Raw genomic sequence first — 22,974 nt, 5'->3', positions numbered from 1 at the left:
GACCGCGAGGATACAAAAACTTCGTGTGCATTATTTGATTTACTCTTGAACTCGATATTGAGGTTCTTTTTTTTTACCACGATTTTAGGGAGTCCGCCACTTTGCCTGGGGGTCGTATGTAGACATAGCTGTTGTTTTGGTATACCAAGAAAAGTGGCACTTGTGAATGGGAGGTCCCCTGGTGTCCCCGACATTAGATGGGTGGTCTAATGTTCTGAAGGTTGTTTCGGTTGAGGGATAAGTTCGAAACCCAGTAATAAAATACAAATTGTGTGTTAAGCTACCCTGAGAACCTAACTTGACATCGAGAATTTTACCCGTTTGGTGTATCCACGAGCAACAGTAATTACAAAGAGGAACTTAAATTGTATGCATTTAATAGAGACATGCAGATGAAAAGAAAATTCTAATAAGAGGTAATAATTTACTCATGCATTGCACTGAAGCCATGCATATTTCTGCTATGCATTAGATCATGCATGTTTACATGTTCCCTTAACTGTTAAATGTTGGTGAATGCATAATGTTGTTCTCTAATACATGTTAAATGATTTTATTGCTTAAGGTGTGATCTCTGTTATTTATTAAATGTTCTCTTATACTTAATAATTGTCTTTATTGCATAAATGCTTAATCGAATTATGAATTTGTCATAATTGCTTACCTCTAAGTTATTGCATGAATGCTTATCTGGATTTGTTATGCTCATTTATTTCATTAGAAGGATTCATACGCAGAATTCCCTAGATTTCTGACACCCCTACTTCTATGGTTTTTCGCAGCCGCAGGGAATCAGTGAAGTGACTCGCTTCTGGGAGAGCTACGAGTGTTACACGGCAGATGGACAGTGTGGTTCTATTTTTCTTTTGTTTCTTTTACATTTACTTGTTATTGCACTCTGCTTTTTTTATGTAATTGTCTCGAGACTACTTTTTCTTAATTAATAAAATTTCGATTTGTTATGTTGTGGATGATAAATGTGAGATCCCTTGTGGTTAGTTGGTTATCCAATGGGGAGTGGAACTGTAAAGGCCCCGGGTCTCTGGGAATGTTTTCGCAATGATTTTAAAAAAAAAATATGTATTTTCAAGAGGTAGGAGTTGAGGTCGTTACAACCAGGTCAGGTACCTGACGGACTGTCGAGTACCCAGACTGATTACAGGTGTTCTCGGGCCTCACTTTTAGGACCTAGCCTGAAACATGTTGGGCGGGGCCCGACCAGATAGAATATCAGGTCGGGCTCGAGCATAGGTGGTGGCAGCCGAGTCAAGCTCTAATCGATAAAAAAAAAAGATAACATTTTTACTTTTTGACCCATTACCTTTTGGGTTATACAGTGGGTTATGGATAATCAAATCCAAAGTCGAGCTCATTAACACAGGGAGTCCATTATGAATGTGAAGAGGTAAAAGTTCTTAATTTTATAGCTAATGAAGAGTTTCTCACCCTCTTCTTCTGATCGATATGAAATTATTCCCATGAGGTTTCATTCATGCATGGTGCATGAGAAAACCAATGTTTTTCTTTTTATGGAAGCATTCCTATTTAATACTCTCACTCATTAATGTTTTCTTCTAGGAAAAGGAACCTCTCTCTCTTATATAAATGTTTTCATTAATGTTTTCTTTTAGAAAAAGGAACTTTACAAGGTTTTTTGAACTATTAGTTAAAGAGATTAGTCCCACATCGACTAGAGAAGGGAAGCAAGACATCCAAAAAACTATAAATAAGAGCATCCCACTTTTCCTTATGCATTAACATTCGAGATGGCTCATTTAGTTTGACCCGACCCGACCTAGTCTTAACTACTTGGCGGGTCTCGGGCAAATGATTAAAACCCGAGCTCGATTAATGTCAGGCCTAGCCCAACCCGATGATTATTGGGCAGGATTTTCGATAACCCAATATCAGGCCATAGTGGGTCGTAAATTGGGTCGGCCTAGCTTCACCCGATGTCCACTCCTAGCCAGTGTTATAAAAAATGCGCCTTGAGGCGCAAAAGGCGCACCTCGCCTTGAGGCGCGGCCCTCTGTGCCTCAAGGCGCAAGCCTGAGGCGCAAAAAAAATTTACAACAAGATTTCTGAGAGATAATCAATAAGATTTTTGTAGGTTAATCTCATATATTTTTCAGTTATTTCAGTTATATAATCAGTTTCTTAGTATATTACTATATTTTAACTTTTGTTGGTTAATCTCATATATTGTTCAGTTATTTCAGTCATGTAATTAGTTTCTTAATATATTTTAACTTGTGTTGGTTAATCTCATATATTTTCTAGTTACATAATCAGTTTTTTAGTTACTTTTATATGTTAATCTCATATTTTTTTGAATAATCTCATATATTTTAACTTTTGTAGGTTAATCTCATATATTTTTCAGTTATGTAATCAGTTTCTTAGTATATTTTAACTTTTGTTGGTTAATCTCATATATTTTCCAGTTATGTAATCAGTTTTTAGTTAATTTTATATGTTAATCTCATATTTTTTAGAATAATCTCATATATTTTAACTTTTGTAGGTTAATCTCATATATTTTCCAGTTATTTCAGTTATGTAATCAGTTTCTTAGTATATTTTAACTTTTGTTGGTTAATCTCATATATTTTCCAGTTATGTAATCAGTTTTTTAGTTACTTTTATATGTTAATCTCATATTTTTTAGAATAGTCTTCATATATTTTAACTTTTGTTGGTTAATCTCATATATTTTCCGGTTATGTAATCGGTTTCTTAGTATATTTTTTCTTTTGTTGGTTAATCTCATATATTTTCCAGTTATGTAATCATTTTTTTAGTTACTTTTATATGTTAATCTCATATTTTTTAGAATAATCTCATATATTTTAACTTTTGTAGGTTAATCTCATATATTTTCCAGTTATTTCAGTTATGTAATCAGTTTCTTAGTATATTTTAAGTTTTTTTGGTTAATCTCATATATTTTCTAGTTATATAATCAGTTTTTAGTTACTTTTATATGTTAATCTCATATTTTTTAGTACTTATTTGAGATTTTCTATTTATTACTGATTGTTATTTCATCAATAAAGCATTTCTTTATTTATTTTTATTTTTAGATATTTTTTTATAATTTTTTTAATGTTTTCAAAAAAAAAATTTGAGGCTTACGCTTTACGCCTCGCCTCGGTTTTTGGTGGGAGCGCCTCGCTACGCCTCAACGCTTTTCACAACACTGCTCCTAGCGCTTAGTCCTCATTAAATTCAGGATTCTTCACTATGTGAATAGCATTTTGACTGCCACAATACAAAGAGGTCTTGCTATCAATTTTAACTCCTATATCCTCCAACAACTATTGCAATCATGTCATGGTTCGATATTCTGTCTCAGCTGGGAAAAGAGACTCTTTATTGTTTTTTCTCTTCCGTGATATAAAAGCCACCTAAGGATATGCAAAATCTAGTGATGGAATGCACGCCCTGTGATATCCCTCCAAAATCTGCATCAAAATAAGCCCTCAACTCCAATGCATACAAAGCAGAAAAAAAAGGCTTAATATATAATGCCCTTAACATATCTAATGATCCTCAGTATCACTGCCAAAATGAGAGGATCTACGGGCACTCATAAATTGGCTTACCATTAGGTCCGAAGATGGTTAAGTAAATCAAGCTGCCTACCAATTGTTTGTACACTGAGGAGAATAAAGAAAGTCGCCATCTATATGCTTCAGTTTAAAGTTGGCTTCCATGGGAGTATCTACTTGCTTTTTATCCTCAGCTAGCCTCGCTTTATTAATCAAATCTACAACGTACTTATGTTGTGTCAACAAATAACCTCTCTCTGCGTATGAAACTTCAAGTCCTATAAATACTTAAATTTGCCCAAGTCATTCTTCTCAAAGTTTTCTGCCAGTTGGGTTTGTACATTCCCAATCATAACCCTATCAGCACTAGCAATGATAATATCATCCACATACAACAGAAGTATGCATTGCCCTCTATTGGACGCAGTCACAAATAGAGCATGATCATGGAAACTTTGCTTGAAATCTAATCGCTTACCAACTGAATTGAACTTATCATACCAAACTGTAAGAGCTTGCTTCAAGCCATATAATGCACTCTTTAACTTGAATACTTTTCCCTCCTTATCAATAACCTCTGAGGCAACTCCATGTAAACCTCTTCTTCCAAATCGCCACTCATAAAAGCATTCTTAACATCCAACTCCCACAAATCCCATCTTGTGAATGTAACAACTGCCAACAGTGTCTTGATAGATGTCATATGGGTTACAGCAACAAAGGTTTCGGCAAAGTTTATCTCATACTGTTAAGTACACCCTTTTGCTACAAGACAAGCTTTATACCTTTCTATTGATCCATCGGCTCTCATCTCAAACTTGTATACTCACGTGCATCTCACTACACGTTTCCATTCTGCCAACTTAACTAACTCCCAAGCCTTCATCATCTTCAATGATTCCAACTCCTTACATATATCTGCAAATTGAGTCTCAACAAAAACATAAAAAATTTTAAAGATATCAAATAATTAACTCATGTTTTATATGAAATATATCCATATATATCTAGTAAAATCTTAAAATGTCAGAAAATACACGATCTTCCCTTTGGCACAACAAGAGATGGTCCCTAAACATTGAAATAAATAAGATCAAAAGGACATATCGACTCCAACCTCTCTAAGTAGGGCTGTACATGAACCGAGCTTGGGCTGGCTCGGGTGGTTAGGTGAAACAGGTTGTTCAAGCTCGGCTCGAGCCGGGCTCTTCAAGTTTGGTAATTGGAATGAGTACAATCTAAACCCCTTAATGAGGATCTATTGGAGGGCAAGTCTGGTGCCAGCAGCCACGGTAATTCCAGCTCCAATAGTGTATATTTAAGTTGCAGTTAAAAAGCTCGTAGTCGGATTTTGGGTTTGGCCGACCGGTCCGCATTTGGGTGTGCACCGATTGTCATGTCCCTTCTACCGGTGATGCGTTCCTGGCCTTAACTGGTCGGGTTGTGCCTTCGGTGGTGTTACTTTAAAGAAATTAGAGTGACCAAAGCAAGCCTATGCTCTGCATACATTAGCATGGGATAACATCACAAGATTTTGATCCTATTGTGTTGCCCGTCAGGGTCGGAGTAATGATTAAGAGGGACAGTTGGGGCATTCGTATTTCATATTCAGAGGTAAAATTCTTGGATTTATGAAAGACGAACAGGTTGGGCTCATCTCATTAGGTGAAACAAGTTGTTTAAGCTCAGCTCGAGCTTGAACAACTACTGATCGTGTTCGACTCGAGCTGAGCTCAACTCGAGACGAACAACTTTAATTTAAAATAATTTTTGAAACAATGTAAAAAGTTATTGGAAACAACAAAGAGGCATTGGGATTCAAACTCAACACCTCATATATAAGTGCACAAAAACTTACCCATCAGGGTAAGATGCCTTTTTTTGTCTATTTTTTGAACAGATTTACTTATATAAATCCAGATCCTTATATAACTTAATAAGCCGAGCCTAATCGAGCTTATCGATCTTATCTGAACTTGATTGCCTGTTCAGGCTCAACTCATTATTGAGTGCCGAGCCTGAGCCAAGCTGAAGCTAGCTCGGCTCATTGTTCAGACTTATTTTTAAGGGTTAGCTAATCTACAACTCTCACAACATATGACCTCATCAAACACACCATACGTACAATTACTATCAAGAACATCAGATGACCATATATGTTGTAACCTAGAACTAGACATGTGACCTGACCGTTGGTGCCACAAGACAGAAGACTCCAAAACTACAACACTCACATTATGCCCTCTGATCCAGATAATTTAGAAAGTAAAAGGTTTCATCGTCCATTCCTAGTTATAACTTCCCCCCTGATGACCGATCTTGCACAAAGTAACAGTCACGAGTAAAGACCACATCACAATTGCACTAGGTAATTCGACAAACAAAAATCAGGTTCGCGGCAAGAGAGAGAACAAAAACAACTTCAAGGACATTTAATTTTTCATTTATATTGAAATCAAAGGTAACAAAGCCAACTTTAGAGACATCCATAAGAGAACCATATGCAGTGCAAAAGACTCCAAAACATGGTTTGTAGTTGATTAGTATAACTCATTAGCAGTCATATGACATGACGCTCCTGAGTCTATCAACCAACCATAACTAACACTAGGAATACTTGCAAAGGTACAACCAAAAGTAACAGGAGGTGTAGTTGAAATAGAAGAGGAAGATAGATAAAGAAGCTATTGTATCTACAACTGCAACTAATCAAGTCATGAACATAAGCATGTGTTAAAATATATATATATATATATATATCATACCCGATAAAGGATATTTTTGTAATTCTGCTCATTAGGGGCATTTTTAGTCTTTTTACATGTATTTTATTTTCCATTTTCTTTTTCCTTTTTTATTTTTCATTTTTCTATTTTATTTATTGTAAAATGCAATTAATGCATTGCATTAGGGGTCCCAACCAAAGGAGTCGTTGGACCCCCAACGGTCACATTTGGTCCCAACCAAAGGAGCATTCTTGTAATTCAATTCAACTCACTTTCTAACATGGTATCATAGCACACAAATTTCTTAGATCTTGAAAAGCTTCTGCCTCGATTTCTGCGCTTCACTTTCAAAGGTGTGATATCACCTTGTTCTTTCACGGAGTGTTTCGTTTCTCGGCTAGGAATGCTTTATCGCTTCTCTATCGTCTTCAAGAGGACTCGGTTGAAGAGGACTTGAGCAACAATGTTGTATTTGTTAAATTGTAATTTATAAGACAATGTATTTTCTATATATAAAAGAAGATACATATATATATATATATATATATATATATATATATATATATATATATATTTAATATATGTATATGTATTCATCTACTTGTATATATAAAATATATATTTCTTTATTGTATTGGCTGTAGGGGTTAATACGAGTCAGATAGATTTTTTCCTACTTAGAAAGAGAGATAGGGGTTGTTGCATCGATTGTAAGGTTATACCAGGAGAAAGTGTAGCTACACAACATAGAGTCTTAATTTTAGATCTTAGAATTAGACAATGCCGCAAAAGGGATAGACATAGGATAGATCCTAGAATTAAGTGGTGGGCACTGAAAGGAGCTAAACAAGGAATGTTTGCAGAGCAGGTAGTTAAGGAAGTTGATTGGTGTCTCGAGGAGGATTCAGAATCAATGTGGAATAAGATAGCGGGTGGTATGAGAAAAGTAGCTAAGGAGGTATTGGGTGAGTCTAAAGGCGGTGCACCACTAGGTAAAGATACATCATGGTGGAACGAGGATGTCAAATTAGCTATTAAGGTTAAAAGAGAGTGTTATAGAAATCTAAGTAAGAGTCGTGATAATGAGAATTTGGAGAAGTATATGATAGCAAAGAAGGAAGCTAAAAAAGTTGTTCGAAACGCGAGGGCTAAGGTATATAAGGAGGTTTATGACAAGTTGGATACCAAAGAAGGCGAGAAGGATATTTATAGGCTTGCAAAGATGAGAGATAGGAAATCGAAGGATTTGGGTATGGTTAGATGTATCAAAGATGAAACGCAAAGGGTTTTAGTCAAAGATGAGGAGATTAAGGAGAGATGGAAAGATTATTTTGATAAGCTATTTAATGATAGTCATGCTCAAGATCTTGGAGACTTCTCCATTCCTTTTCATGAGATAAATCGTGACTTCATGCGCAAGATTCAAAAGAAAGAAATTGCAGAGGCTTTGAAGAAAATGAAATCAAGAAGGGCAGTTGGCCCAGATGGTATACCTATCGAGGCTTGGAAATGCTTGGTGGAGAAAGGTTTAGAATAGTTGACAAATCTTTTTAACAAGATTTGGCAAACAAATAAGATGCCTAATGAGTGGAGGAAGAGTACTTTGGTGCCTTTATATAAGAATAAGGGTGATATACAAGATTGCACAAACTATCGTGGTATAAAACTCATGAGTCATACTATGAAACTTTGGGAGAGGGTGATTGAGTCTAGGTTGAGGAAGGTTGTCATGATATCGGAGAATCAATTTGGTTTTATGCCTGGAAGATCAACTATGGAAGCTATACATCTTCTTAGACAACTTATTGAAAGATATAGAGAGAGGAACAAAGATTTGCATATGGTTTTTATTGATTTAGAGAAGGCATACGATAGAGTACCTAGGGACGTTCTCTGGTGGACAATGATGAAGAAAGGTGTTTCTCTCAAGTACATTAGTATAATTAAAGATATGTATGAAGGAGTAGTAACCAATGTCCGCACTTGTGGAGGGGTGACAACCAATTTTCCGATAACGGTTGGGTTACATCAAGGATCTGCTTTAAGCCCTTTCCTATTTGCGATAGTGATGGATGAGCTTACGAGATCAATTCAAGAAAATGTACCGTGGTGTATGTTGTTTGCTGATGATATTGTTTTGATTGATGAGTCTAGAGCTGGGGTTAATGCTAAGTTAGAATTATGGAGACAGACATTGGAAGCTAGAGGTTTTAAGTTGAGTAAGAGTAAGACTGAATATATGGAATGTCGGTTTAGTAAGCAACGAAGTAGTGATGGGAGTGTAGTGAAGCTTGGTGAGCAAGATATACCGGTGAATGATTATTTCAAATATTTGGGATCCATCATTCAAAAGTATGGAGAAATTGATGGAGATGTAAATCATAGGATAAAGGTTGGGTGGATGAAATGGAAAAGTGCTACTGGAGTGTTGTGCGATCGTAGAATGCCATTGCGGTTGAAGGGAAAGTTTTATAGGACGACTATTAGACCCGCTTTACTTTATGGTACGGAATGTTGGGCTGCCAAGAGACATCATATTCAAAAAATGAGTGTAGCTGAGATGCGGATGCTTAGATGGATGTGTGGAAATACAATAAAAGATAAGATTCGGAACGAAGAGATACGTAAGAAGGTAGGTGTTGCACCCATTGAAAATAAGATGCGAGAGAATCGTTTACGGTGGTTTGGACATATTCGGCGAAGGCCTAATGATGCTCCAGTTAGAAGGTTGGAGAAATGGGAAAATATATTAGTTAAAAGAGGTCGGGGTAGGCCTAGGAAGACTTGGATGGAGATGATAGGAAAGGATATGAATGCTTTGAACCTCACCGAGGACATGGCGTTGGATAGAAATGATTGGAGGAAAAGGATTCATGTGGAAGACCCAAAATGAATTTCTTTTTTGGTTCATATCGCTGACCCCAATTGTTTTGGGATGAAGGCGTAGTTGTTGTTGTTGTTGTTTATTGTATTGGCTGTAGGGGTATTTTAGTCATTTCTACATTTTACGCATATTCATGTTTTTTAATATGATTGTAATTCCTCCTTTTTATCTTTTTATTTTTGTGGTTTTTTCATTTCTTATTTTTGTTTTTTTATATAATGTTTTTGTACACAGTCAGTGGCTGACTGTCAGCCATTGACTGTGTACATAGTGTTAAAAATATAGACGTTGGGCTGATTCCCAACGTCTCTTAAGTTTGCTTATAAATAAGGCTACGTGAGCCCATTGTATGAATTATTAGAGTATGGAGTTGTCTCCTTAAGCTTGTAAACACTGTGCATTTATTGCACTTTCTTTGGTATAAAGCCTATAAACACTGTGCATTTATTGCACTTCTTTTGTGGTGTAAAGCTTATAAACACTGTGCATTTATTTTGTGTATTGAGTATTTGAAGTATCAAGTTATTTGAAAACTTGATTGTTTGCAAGGATTCATCACATGGTATCATAGCCTCGTTGAAGAAGAAGAATTGCGATTCTCCTCCATTTGAATACCTCGAAAAGCGTGCCTTCAAGCTTTTTGAGATCGAAGTGGATCATCTTCTTCGGGCAATATTTTAGAAGCCTCTTTTATCAAGAAAGACGCGAAAAATACTTGAGGTACGTATTATTTCTTGTCTTCTTTCCTCTCTAATGGGCGAAAAAGACTGTCTTGGGTTTAAGCTTAATGGCTCAAACTATCATGTTTGGGCCGGTAATATGGAAGCCTATATCAAAGGAAAGGGGCTTTGAGGTTACATTCATGGATAAATACCGGAACCGGAACCCAAAATCACCATCATTGAAGAAGGGAATATTAAGATCCTTGAAGGGGATGAAAGACAAAAGGCTCTTGAGGAATATTCTAAAAAGCATGATGATTGGGAAATAAAGAACTTCAAGATCTTATCTTGGATTTTTTCATCCATTGAGACCAAGATAAACGCCAATATCATCAAATTTAAAAAAGCTTCCGAAGCTTGGTTGTATCTTGAGAAAATGTACACTTCAAGAGACTTATCTCACAAGTACTTTTTCCAAAAGAGAGCTTTGACCCTCCAACAAAATGAAATGACCATTCGGGAGTACTTTGCTGAATTATCCTCTATTTGGGACGAGCTTGCCATCCTTGAACCAAAATGGAGTGGAGAAGCAATCGAATTAAGGCACAAACAACTTGAGGAAGACTGGTTCTTCAATTTTCTAAATGGACTTAGACCCGAATTTGAACAAGTTCGGTCCTCTCTTCTCTCCGCTTTCACATCTCCCTCACTTGAAGATGTAATCACCAAGCTAAGTGGTGAAGAAACCCGTATGGGGATTAGCAAGAATAATCCTAGCATTCTTGTTACCTCTTCTACTCAAGAAGATAGTGAAATGGTTAATGTCGTGTCAAGACCGGTGAATAACGTGAAGACCTATAGACCTCATCATTTCAAGAACCAAGGTCAAGGAGGAAATGATCGGTATGGCAAAAGAGACTATAGCAAATTGAATTGCCACTTTTGTAAAGAACCAGGACATATCAAACCTATGTGTCCTAAATGGAAGAAATTAATTGCAACGGCTATGGCATCCCAAGCAGAAGAACGACCTTCATCATCAAGTGAGTCTCTTTCCCTTCAACAAATCGTAGAGGCATTGCAACCTCTTCTCAAGGGAGGCATTTCCGGAGCCGCCATGTCATCTTCTTCCCCCGGTAAGACATCTTGGCTTTTAGATTCCGGGGCATCCTTTCACATGACCCCTAGTACTTGCTCTCTTTCAAATTTTTCTAAAAATTCTTTTTCATCCTTTGTCTCAACCGCGGATGGAACACCTCTTGAGATTAAAGGAATAGGCAATTTTGAAAGACAAGACTTCTTTGTTCCAAAAATTCGTCTTATCCCAAAACTTAATTTAAATCTTCTTTCCGTCTCCCAACTCTCGGACCATGGTTGCGATATAAAATTCTCTTCTAATAAATGTTGGATACAGGATCGTCAGTCCGGGAGATTGATTGGGGAAGGCTCTAGAAGAGGAGACCTCTACTACGTTGATTTTCTTCAAGTTCCCAAGAGTCAATTTTGTAATGTTGTTCAAAACAAAGATATTCATGTATGGCATAAGAGATTGGGTCATCCCAATATTGTTAAAATCTCCTATATGCCTTTTATTAAACATCTTTGTAAAAGTGATTTTCTATGTAATGAATGTATTCTTGGAAAAATGAAATGTTTGCCTTTTCCTCAAAGATCCATGTTTACAACAAAACCATTTGAAATTGTCCATTCCGATGTATGGGGTCCGGCTCCTGTGATGTCAAAGGGATGATTTTCATACTATGTGATTTTTGTGGATGACTACACTAGGTTTTGTTGGATTTATTTTCTTAAACATAAACATGAAGTTTTTTCAACTTTTAAAAGTTTTCATATGATGATTTCAAATCAATTCAATGGATGCCTAAAAATCCTTAGATCTGACTCTGGAGGAGAATACCTCTCAAATGAATTCAAAAGTTATCTTGAAAATTTTGGTATTCTTCACCAAAAATCTTGTCCGAAAACCCCCCAACAAAATGGGTTAGCCGAACGAAAGCATAGGCACATCATTGAAACAACTAGGACTTTACTCATTTCACAAAACATTCCAAAGAATCTTTGGGCTGAGGCAGCCCTTACCTCTGTCTATCTCATAAACAGACTTCCATCGAAAAATTTAAGCAAAATTTCTCCCTTTGAAAAATTATACGAAAAGGAACCTGATTATAGCAGGTTAAGGGTCTTTGGGTGTAAATGTTTTGTTCTTACTGATAACAATGACAAACTTTCTCCTAAGGAAATTCCTTGTGCCTTTCTTGGCTATTCTGAAACCCAAAAGGGTTTTCGTTGTTATGATGTCAAAAGTGATAAACTGTATGTTTCCAGAAATGTGAGTTTTTTGAAAATCTTAGTGGATTCGAACGTTGTGAATCTCATAATGAAAACGTGGATTATTCTTTTCTATTTGATTTATTGAATAAAGACGATGATACTAGTGATGATGAGTCAGGTCAAAGTAACTCAAATGAATTTGAAACTGAGGAAAACATCCCCTTGCTCCCTTCATCACATCAACATATTGATGAAGGATTACCTAGAGACCCTATCACCTATACTCATAGAGATCGAAACAACTTTAGAAGTGCTCTTGAAAGATATGATGATGCTAGTCTAAGTACTCCTCAGAGCGAAGTGATCTCTCGTAGAACCGAAAGAAGTAGAAAGACTCCTTCTAGGTTCATTTCCTATGACTCTTTTTCACCTAAATATAGGGTTTGCCTTAGTGCCATTCACTCTTATATAGAACCTAGAAATTTTGAAGAAGCACGAAAGTGCCCTGAATGGATTAGTGCAATGGACAATGAACTTGAGGCTATGAGAAAAGCCAAAACTTGGGAGTTTCAAAATCTTCCTAAAGGTAAGAAAACAATAGGGTGCAGATGGGTTTTCAGAGTAAAGACTAAAAGTGATGGATCCCTTGAAAGATATAAAGCTCGTTTGGTTGCAAAAGGATATAGTCAAGAGTATGGTATTGACTACGAAGAAACTTTTGCTCCTGTAGCTCGTATGGTCACTGTCCGATGTCTTATAACTGTTGCTTCTATCAACAAGTGGAACATCTATCAAATGGATGTTAAAAATGTTTTTTTAAATGGCGATTTAAACGAAGAAGTTTATATGGATGCTCCACCTGGAATGGAGACTCCTAAGGGAAAAGTGTTTCGTCTTCAAAAAGCACTTTATGGTCTAAAACAAGCCCACAAGGCTTGGTATGATAGGTTTAACTTCGTAATGATTGAAAATGGATTTTCCTCTTGCTTTACTGACACTGCTCTATTTTTTAAAAAAATCAATGCAGGGATTGTGATTTTATTATTATATGTTGATGACATGCTCATCACCGGGAGTAATTCTAACGGGGTTAAGAGTATAAAATCTATCTTGAAAGATAAATTTGAAATGCCTGATTTGGGTTTTCTAACTTATTTTTGGGGATTGAAGTAGCACTCCCTTAGAGGATATTTCTTATCTCAAACTAAGCTTGCTTCTGAGATCATTGACAGGTCAGGTATTACAGATAAGAAGCTTTGTGAAACTCCTACAGTAGTAGGGGCAAAAATGAAAATTGATGATGGGGTTCCACTTTCGAATCCTACACCCTACAGACAGCTTGTAGGATCATTGATGTATCTGAGTATTACCAGACCAAATATACCCCATGCAGTCCATACTGCAAGTCAGATTCAGCATGCGCCTACATCAGTTCACATGAGTGTCATCTTGCGAGTCGTAAGATACATAAAAGGCACACTAAATAAGGGAGTATTTTTATCCTCTTCTTCTGAATTAAAATTAATTACTTCTACTGACTCTGACTGGGGAGGTGACCCAAATAACCGTCACTCCACCACTGGTTTTTGTGTGTTTTTAGGAGACTCGCTGATTTCATGGAGATGTAAGAAGCAGCAAAAAGTGTCTTTATCCTCAACAGAAGCTGAATATTGTGTCATGGCGACTACTACCATGGAAATTGTATGGATTCATCAGCTATTAGAAGACATGGGGATCTCAATAGCAGGGTCCACCAAGCTATGCTGTGATAACAAGAGTGCAATATACATTGCCAAAAATCATACTTTTCATGAGCGGACTAAACACATTGAGATGGATTGTCACTATGTTCGGGAAGCGTATCTAAAACGAGTTATAGATCTTCCATATGTAACTTCAGAATATCAGTTGGCAGATTTCTTCACCAAAGCTTTGTGTGCTCCGCGGTTCAATTTCCTCCTTGGCAAACTTTCGGTCATCTTGCCCTAAGTTTGAGGGGGGGTGTTAAATTGTAATTTATAAGACAATGTATTTTCTATATATATTTTATATATATAAAAGAAGATACATATACATATATATGTTTCATATATGTATATGTATTCATCTACTTGTATATATAAAATATATATTTCTTTATTGTATTGGTTGTAGGGGTATTTTAGTCATTTCTACATTTTACGCATATTCATGTTTTTTAATATGATTGTAATTCCTCCTTTTTATCTTTTTATTTTTGTGGTTTTTTTCATTTCTTATTTTTGTTTTTTTATATAATGTTTTTGTACACAGTCAGTGGCTGACTGTCAGCCATTGACTGTGTACATAATGTTAAAATATAGACGTTGGGCTGATTCCCAACGTCTCTAATAAGAGACGTTGGGAATAGCCCAACGTCTCTTAAGTTTGCTTATAAATAAGGCTACGTGAGCCCATTGTATGAATTATTAGAGTAAGGAGTTGTCTCCTTAAGCTTGTAAACATTGTGCATTTATTGCACTTTCTTTGGTATAAAGCTTATAAACACTGTGCATTTATTGCACTTCTTTTGTGGTGTAAAGCTTATAAACACTGTGCATTTATTTTGTGTATTGAGTATTTGAAGTATCAAGTTATTTGAAAACTTGATTGTTTGCAAGGATTCTTCACAGTATTGTATTCTCTCTCTTCTTCTTGAAATTCCGTATCATATATTTTTTTGAATTTTTCAAATAGTAAGCTTATGCATTACACACGAGAAAAAGTTTCTTTATTCACATGGTATCTATATATGAATTTGAAATTTTGTGAGTATTTTAATCATCGTTGAACTTGTGTTTAGAAAATGAGAAATATGGATCACGTTTAAATATTTGAAGTTTTTTCAAATATATATATATATATATATATATATATATATATATATATATATATATATATATATATATATATATATATTTTTGAGATGGTCAATGATATCTTATTTCACAAAAATATAATTTAAACTTGCATTTCACACACACACACACACACACATATATTGTAATGAAAAGAGGCGGAAGCACCAATAGAGCAAAAAGTCACTCTTTAAGAGTGACTACTAGAGCCAAGAACACAAACACCAAATGTGCACACACAAAACTCTCAAATATAGAAAATGACTTAAAGTCATAAGTTGGATTTGTTGAAGGAAGAGAAGGGTGTAAAAACCCATACCTTCAAGAGGGGAACACCTCCTCTATTTATAGAGGAGGAGGGCACTAAGAAGGGACCACAAGGGGGCTCCCTTGTAGTCGTTGGGAGCCCCCAACGGTCAGAAATCTGACCGTTGGGGCCCCAACGACTACAAGAGTGGGGCCCATTGTGGTTCAAACAAAAGATAAAAAAGAAAAAAGAAAAAGGTAAAAAGGAAAAAGAAAAAAAATAAAAAGTACATTTTGCAGTTTTACAAGAATACCCCTATCGGGTATTTCACTAAAAAGAATATGTATATATATACATATATGTATATATATACTTATATATATACGAATGTATATATATATAAGTATATGTATATATATATATATTTTAACACACGCCCCCTCAAACTTTACGGGGAGAAGACTGAAAGTTTGCTAAGGAGAAATATAAATCGTGGAGTTGGGAGCGCTTTGGTGAAGAAGTCAGCTAGTTGATACTCTGAAGTAACATATGGTAATGAGATAGTCCCTCTGAGGTATTTGTCTCGAACATAATGACAATTCATTTCGATATGCTTTGTCCGCTCATGAAAGGTGTGATTGCTGGCAATATATATCGCACTTTTGTTATCACAGCAGAGCTTGGTAGGAGTGGAAATGAGGACGCCCATGTCAGCAAGGAGACTTCTGAGCCATACGATTTCCATAGTTGTCATCGCCATAGCCCGATATTCAGCTTCAGTAGATGATAAGGAGACCTTCTGTTGCTTCTTGCATCTCCACGAGATGAGAGATTCACCTAAAAAAATACAAAGACCCGTAATTGAGATACGATCATTGGGATTTCCTCCCCAGTCAGCATCAGTAAAAGCAGTCAATTCAAGAGATGAGGAAGAGGATAAGAAGAGTCCCTTGGAGATGGTATTTTTGATATATCGTACAATTCTCATTACGGCCGCCATATGAACCGTGGTAGGTGTGTGCTGAAATTGGCTCGCTGCATGAACCACATGAGCTATGTCAGGACGGGTGATGGATAGATAGATGAAGAATCCAATTAATTGACGGTAGGGAGTTGGATCTTCAAGAAGAACACCATCTTCAAGTCTTAGTTTCGCATTGATAACTTCGGGAGTCTCAACTTTCTTTTCATTAGAGATTCCTGATTTGGTACAAATTTCTGCAGCTAACTTCATTTGAGATAAGATGTATCCTCGTGCGGAATAAGCCACTTCAATTCCTAAAAAATATCTCAAATAACCAAGGTCAGACATATTAAAAGTATCTTTTAGCATAGACTTAACATCATTTACTCCCTTTTTGTCATTCCCAGTGATGATCATATCATCAACATACAGCAGAAGCATAATAATGGAGTCACCTGTCCTTTTAACAAAAAGAGCAGTGTCAGTATAGCAAGAAGAAAAACCTAAATTGATTAATACATTACTAAACCTGTCATACCAAGCTTTAGGAGCTTGCTTAAGTCCATATAAAGCCTTTTTTTAATTTTGAAATTTTTTCATTTAAATTCATACCTGGAGGTGGTTCCATATAAACTTCTTCATTTAAATTGCCATTCAAGAAGGCATTTTTAACATCAAGTTGAAAGATAGGCCATTTTTTAACAGAAGCTATAGCAATAAGGGCTCGAACACTAGTCATTCGAGCAACTGGGGCAAAAGTTTCATCATAGTCTACCCCATACTCTTGGGCATATCCTTTGGCTACCAACCTAGCCTTATATATTTCTAATGAACCATCACTCTTAGTTTTTACCTTAAACACCCATCTACATCCAATGGGTTTCTTGCCATTGGGAGGATCAATGATTTCTCAAGTTTGTGCCCTTTTAAGGGCATTAAGTTCAAGTTTCATAGCTTCATTCCAATGAGCATATTGTTTAGCATCATTGTAATGAGATGGTTCGTGAAAGGAGTGAAGAGCAAGAAGACATGCTCGATAATTAGGAGAAAAAGAGTCATAAGAAACAAATCTATTTGGTATCTTGGGAATGCGATTTGATCTTCTTCGAGAGGTTTCTTCTATCGACTCACTTTGAGAAAATCTTTCAAGAGCACACGGAGGATTTCTTTCATTCCTTCTAGAGTAGACTTGTATTGGTCTTGAAGCATTTTCTTCTAAGTTTTGATCATTATTTGGATGTTCAACAAGATCTTCATTAAGAGATTCACTAGGATCAACATGATCATCTATGATGTTTTCTTGAGGTAACAAGTCAAATAAAAAGGAATAGTCAATATTTTCGTTTGGTTGATGCGAAAAACCATTTTCTTCTTCGAGGAATGTGACATCTTTTGAGATATAAAGTTTATTCTTAAGAATGTCAAAACATCGATATCCTTTTTGTTTTTCGCCATATCCCAAGAAAATACATTCAATAGCCCTAGGAGAAAGTTTATCATTTTTGTGAGTTAAAACAAAACATTTACATCCAAAAATTCTTAATCTTTTATAATCGGGAGACATATTGTAAAGTTTTTCAAATGGAGAAAGATTTTTCAAAGAGGATGAAGGGATTCTATTGATGAGATATGTTGAGGTTAGAACCGCTTCTGCCCAAAAGGATTTTGGGATATTTTTTGAAATCAATAATGTTCTAGTAGTTTCTATTATGTGCCTATGCTTTCTTTCCGCAAAACCATTTTGTTGCGGAGTGTTGGGACAAGAACGTTGATGACAAATTCCATTTTCTTTTAAGTAACTTTGAAAATCTTTAGACATATATTCACCTCCCGAATCGAACCTAAGAATAGATAGATTTCCCAAAAATTGATTTTTAACCATTGCATGAAATTCTTTAAAGAAGGAGAAGACTTCGGATTTGCGACTTAGGAGGTATATCCACGTAAATCTAGTGAAGTCATCAATAAAGACCACATAATACGAAAAACCTCCTTTAGACAGAATTGGGGAGGGTCCCCACACATCGGAATGAACAAGTTCAAATGGCCGAGTGGTAAAGTAACTTCTTTGAGGAAACAGAATAGCTTTAGATTTTCTAAAAATGCAATCTTTACAAGTCATGTGATTGTCTTTACAAGTATTGTTCAAAAAAGGGAAAAGAGACATTTTTACAAAATTTGGATGACCAAGTCTCTCATGCCAAATTCCAATACTTTTGTCTTTAACAAGATTGCAAGATGACTTAGATGGAAGCGTCAAAAAGTCCATAAAATAGAGATCACCCGTTCTATGGCCTTGCCCAATCAGCTTCCCTGACTGGAGATCCTGCACGGTGCAATCTTTAGGTGAGAAAGAGACTTGGCATCCATGGTCGATGATTTGAGAAACGGAAAAGAGATTTAAAATAATTTTTGGGACGACTCTTACTTTAGGAACAAAAAAGTTTTGAGATTTTTTGAAGTCAAGTGTTCCAATACTTTCAATTTTTAATGACGTTCCATCGGCCGTTGAAACATAGGAGGACATGGGTTCGGAAAAAACATTTGAAAGAGAGTTTTTATGAGATGTCATATGAAAAGAAGCACCAGAGTCTAGTATCCACATACCTGGAGGTGATGAAGAGTAGGCGATGGCGGCTCCGGATGTTGAAGGAGAAAACTTGAGAAGGTGTTGGAGAACTTCGGAGATATGATTAAGAGTTTCTTTGATATCTCCTTCTTTGGTACTTTCTTCCTTCTTTGGAGAACTTTCTCCAACCGCGGCAACCTTTCCTTTGAGCTTTGGACAAACCGGTCTAATGTGCCCCGGTTCATTACAATAGTGGCATATAATTCCCTTTCTAGGCCCATTACTATTTTTGTTAAAGTGGGGAGGTCTATATGCTTTAACATTCGATCTGGGCCTATTAACGGCCAAAACTTCATCACTCCTAATGCTCAAGCCAAGTCGAGTTTCTTCTTGACATATCTCGGCAAGGGCATCTTCAATAGGTAGGGCTTTGCTTCTATGGAGAAGAGATGCCCTCACTTGTTCAAATTCCGAGCGAAGTCCATAAAGGAATTGAAAAAAGTGCTCCTTTTCAATTTGTTCCCTCCTTAGTTCAATATCTTGTGGAGCAACCCATTTAGGTTCAAGAAGGGCAAGCTCATCCCAAAGAGGGGTTAGAGAGCTAAAATAGTCCCGAACACTCATATCCATTTGTTTGGTGGAACGAATTTTTTCTTGACAAAAAAATTGCCGAGCAAGATCCTTTTGGGTATACATACCCTTAAGGAAAAACCAAGCCTCATTGGCCCTTCTAAATTTGGCAATATTGGCACAATTTTTAAGGTCTACATTGTTCAAAAACCATGCCAAAATTTTGGCATGGTTACTTTCCCAATCCTCAATTTTGGATTGATGTTCATTAATGGCTTTGATGCGCTCATCGCCATCTAAAGCCTTTTCAACTTCATTTTCAATTTTGGTAAGAACAAGAGAGGGTTCAGGAGTAGTTCCCATAACAAAGCCCCAAAGTTTCTTACCTCTTAGATCATTTTCCATAGCGGAGGCCCACATGAGATAGTTGGACCCATTTAGCTTGAAAGAAAGCTCCACTTTAGAGTCACGTTCCATCGGCACCAAATATTCTTCCTTTCTTCAAAACTTTGAGAGGCACGCGTTCCAAGATGACAAAGGAAAAGCCCAATCACCAACCGAGCTCTGATACCATGTAATGAAAAGAGGCGAAAGCACCAATAGAACAAAAAGTCACTCTTTAAGAGTGACTACTAGAGCCAAGAACACAAACACCAAATGTGCACACACAAAACTCTCAAATATAGAAAATGACTTAAAGTTATAAGTTGGATTTATTGAAGAAAGGAAGAGAAGGGTGTAAAAACCCATACCTTCAAGAGGGGAACACCTCCTCTATTTATAGAGGAGGAGGGCACTAAGAAGGGACCACAAGGGGGCTCCCTTGTAGTCGTTGGGAGCCCCCAACGGTCAGAAATCTGACCGTTGGGGCCCCAACGACTACAAGAGTGGGGCCCCTTGTGGTTCAAACAAAAGATAAAAAAGGAAAAAGAAAAAGGTAAAAAGAAAAAAAATAAAAAGTACATTTTGCAGTTTTACAAGAATACCCCTATCGGGTATTTCACTAAAAAGAATATGTATATATATACATATATGTATATATATACTTATATATATACGAATGTATATATATAAGTATATGTATATATATATTAACAATATATATATATGATAATCATCAATTGAAATTTGTATTTGATAAGACATGCATGTTCATGTTTTAAGATCTTTGACGCATCACATACTTAACATAATTTTTGTGTGAACTTATCTCTTGCATATATAAGCTTGATTAGAAGCATGTCTTTTGTATGAAACATGTGGCTCAAAGTCTTACTTGAGTATTTCTTGTTAATCTTTCTATAAGAATGCATACATATGGTTTCTTTATTCATATGCTTTGGTTACTTGTTAAACTCGCGTGTGTCATGTTTTGAAAATATGTATTTTTGTATTACAATTGATAGCATTAAGATGTTCTCAATGTTTGAGAATGGTTCTAGATTTTTCATCTCTAGATTGTCTTGAATACATTTTGATAACCGTTTTGTAATGTTTTTTAAGCATTCTTTTACATAAATAAAATTGTTTATTTATGTGTGTTCCTCTTTTACCCTTTTTATGGGTTTTGCTTAAAGTGTCTTTTAGACACCTCCTTTTGAGTGTTCGAAGAGCATTTGTGGAAAGACCACCTTCTGCTTCATTACATGATAACTCAATGTTCTCTAAAATGTGATTGCATTATGATAAATGATTTCATAGCCTTCTTTTGGCTTCACCCCTTAGTGGGTGTGTGTACTCGCACTTTATGTGCATGTTTATTGGTTCATTCTTGAACCTATTGCATTCAAAATCATCTTCTTGTGTGGGCTCCATCCCACTTTAATGAGATATTTTCTCTATTTTATGTGTGCTTTTTTTAGCATGTTGTATTATGTTCATTAAAAGAGAGCTTTCGTGAGCTTTCTCTTCTTACATGATATAGAAATTTCATATGCATTATTTGCTTAATGTTTCATGATAAGTCTTTTTTTGTATAAATTGAAGAATTAATCATGATCAAGCATAATTCGTGTTTATGCAAAATTGTTGTTATAAGGCATATTGTTGTGATTGATTATATTGGACCTTTGATTTGATTTTTCAAATCGGCCCTCTGTGTAAAATCTTTTATTTGGAAAATGATTCCCTTAAGTGTTTATTACCTTTTTATGGCATTTATATTTGTCCATCACATGTTGTTACTTAATGCATCATTTGTTTGGCCTTATTATTGTTATATTAGAGATATTTGTTGAGGTGAGTTATGTGCATCTCGTGTTATGTCATTTTAGATTGTCAACTTGTAGTTTGACTCTAAAATAACTTGTTATGTGATCTCTAATTATGAGTGTATCACTCATTTATTTTGGCCATTGATTTTATTATAGATGCTCTTAATTATGTATACATGTGATGGATGTCTAAAGTTTGAAACCATAAGTGTTTTAAGATATATTGAAATTGATAATTTGTTAAATGTTTGTCATTACAAGTCTTATTGCCTCAAGTATCTTCTCCTTTTATGCCTTTTATCTAAGTGTCATCATATGTAGACAAGACATATTGTCCACACCTTTGTGTGTGTTGGTAGCCCGTTGTTGGCTTTGTTCTCTTAGTCTAGTAACTGAACACACTTGTCTTGAGTATCATTATATGTAGACAAGGCACGTTGATTCACACCATTGTGTGTGATTTTAGTCCATGTTGGCATTTGTGTCCTTGTTCTAGTCGCTGAGATGTATGCCCATGGTTGGCTTCTTTCACTCATTTCAAGTGTCATTTTATGTAGATAAGAGATGTATTGTCACACCTTCGTGTGTGTTTTAGCCCATGGATGGCGTGATACTCTTGTTCTAGTAGCTAAACATGCTTGATTTTGAGTATCATTTTATGTAGACAAGAGATGTTTTTAGTCCATGTTGGCGTTTATTCTCTTGTTGTTGTCGTTGATACACTCATTTCAAGTATTATTATATGTAGACAAGAGGTGTTGTATACACACCTTTGTGTGTGTCTTTGGCCTTTAATGGCATTATGTTTATGTTCTTGTTCTAGTAGCTTATACACTTGATTTATGGGTTTTGGAGGACTAATAAGGTGGTTGTTTGTAGTGGAAGAACGATTATTGAAATTTGCAAAATTTCATTATTAATTTGTTTTTGATCCCCATATATCACATGGGATTTCCTTCTAAATGAGTTTTTCTTAATCCTTACTACTTGCAAAGAAAAATATTTATAGATAAAAGGCTTATATCATTGATATGCATATTTGAAAATCAATTTTACATCTTGGCATTTAACCTATGAGGGGATTCAAATATTTTGCATATTAAGTGATTATGATTTTTGGTCACCTAGTGAGTTTTTGCATTTGTAAATATTTGAGTGAGAAATTCCTCAATGAGTAAGGTTCTCTACTCAAATAATATTCATTCTTGACTCTTGGGTGGATGTTTTTTAATTAGATCATGTCCTTGCAAGTTCATATATGGCATTTGTTTGGCATAGAATTTCTTCTCTCTAAGATGTGAGAGAAATCATTAACTCATCTTTTGTTGATAAAATGTCTCCCTATTGTTGATTTATGTGTGTTGAACATGTTTTCTTTCGTATGCTCTTATACACATTCCCTTGGGAGCAATTTGTTCTT

General features: G+C 35.7%; 1 protein-coding gene across 2 annotated transcripts in view; it reads right to left on the bottom strand.

The window, feature by feature from the left end:
- Positions 1-22,974, bottom strand: part of LOC149843677 (protein CHROMATIN REMODELING 5-like) — a 146,557-nt gene that overhangs the window by 78,521 nt on the left and 45,062 nt on the right. The gene's annotated exons all lie outside the window — the stretch shown is intronic.

This window comes from Nuphar pumila, chromosome 3 (assembly GCF_984573655.1).
Source record: "Nuphar pumila chromosome 3, dmNupPumi1.hap1.1, whole genome shotgun sequence".
In the NCBI taxonomy this organism is placed as follows: domain Eukaryota; kingdom Viridiplantae; phylum Streptophyta; class Magnoliopsida; order Nymphaeales; family Nymphaeaceae; genus Nuphar; species Nuphar pumila.
Note: the sequence above shows the minus strand (reverse complement) of the source record. Positions and strands in the feature narration are given on the sequence as shown.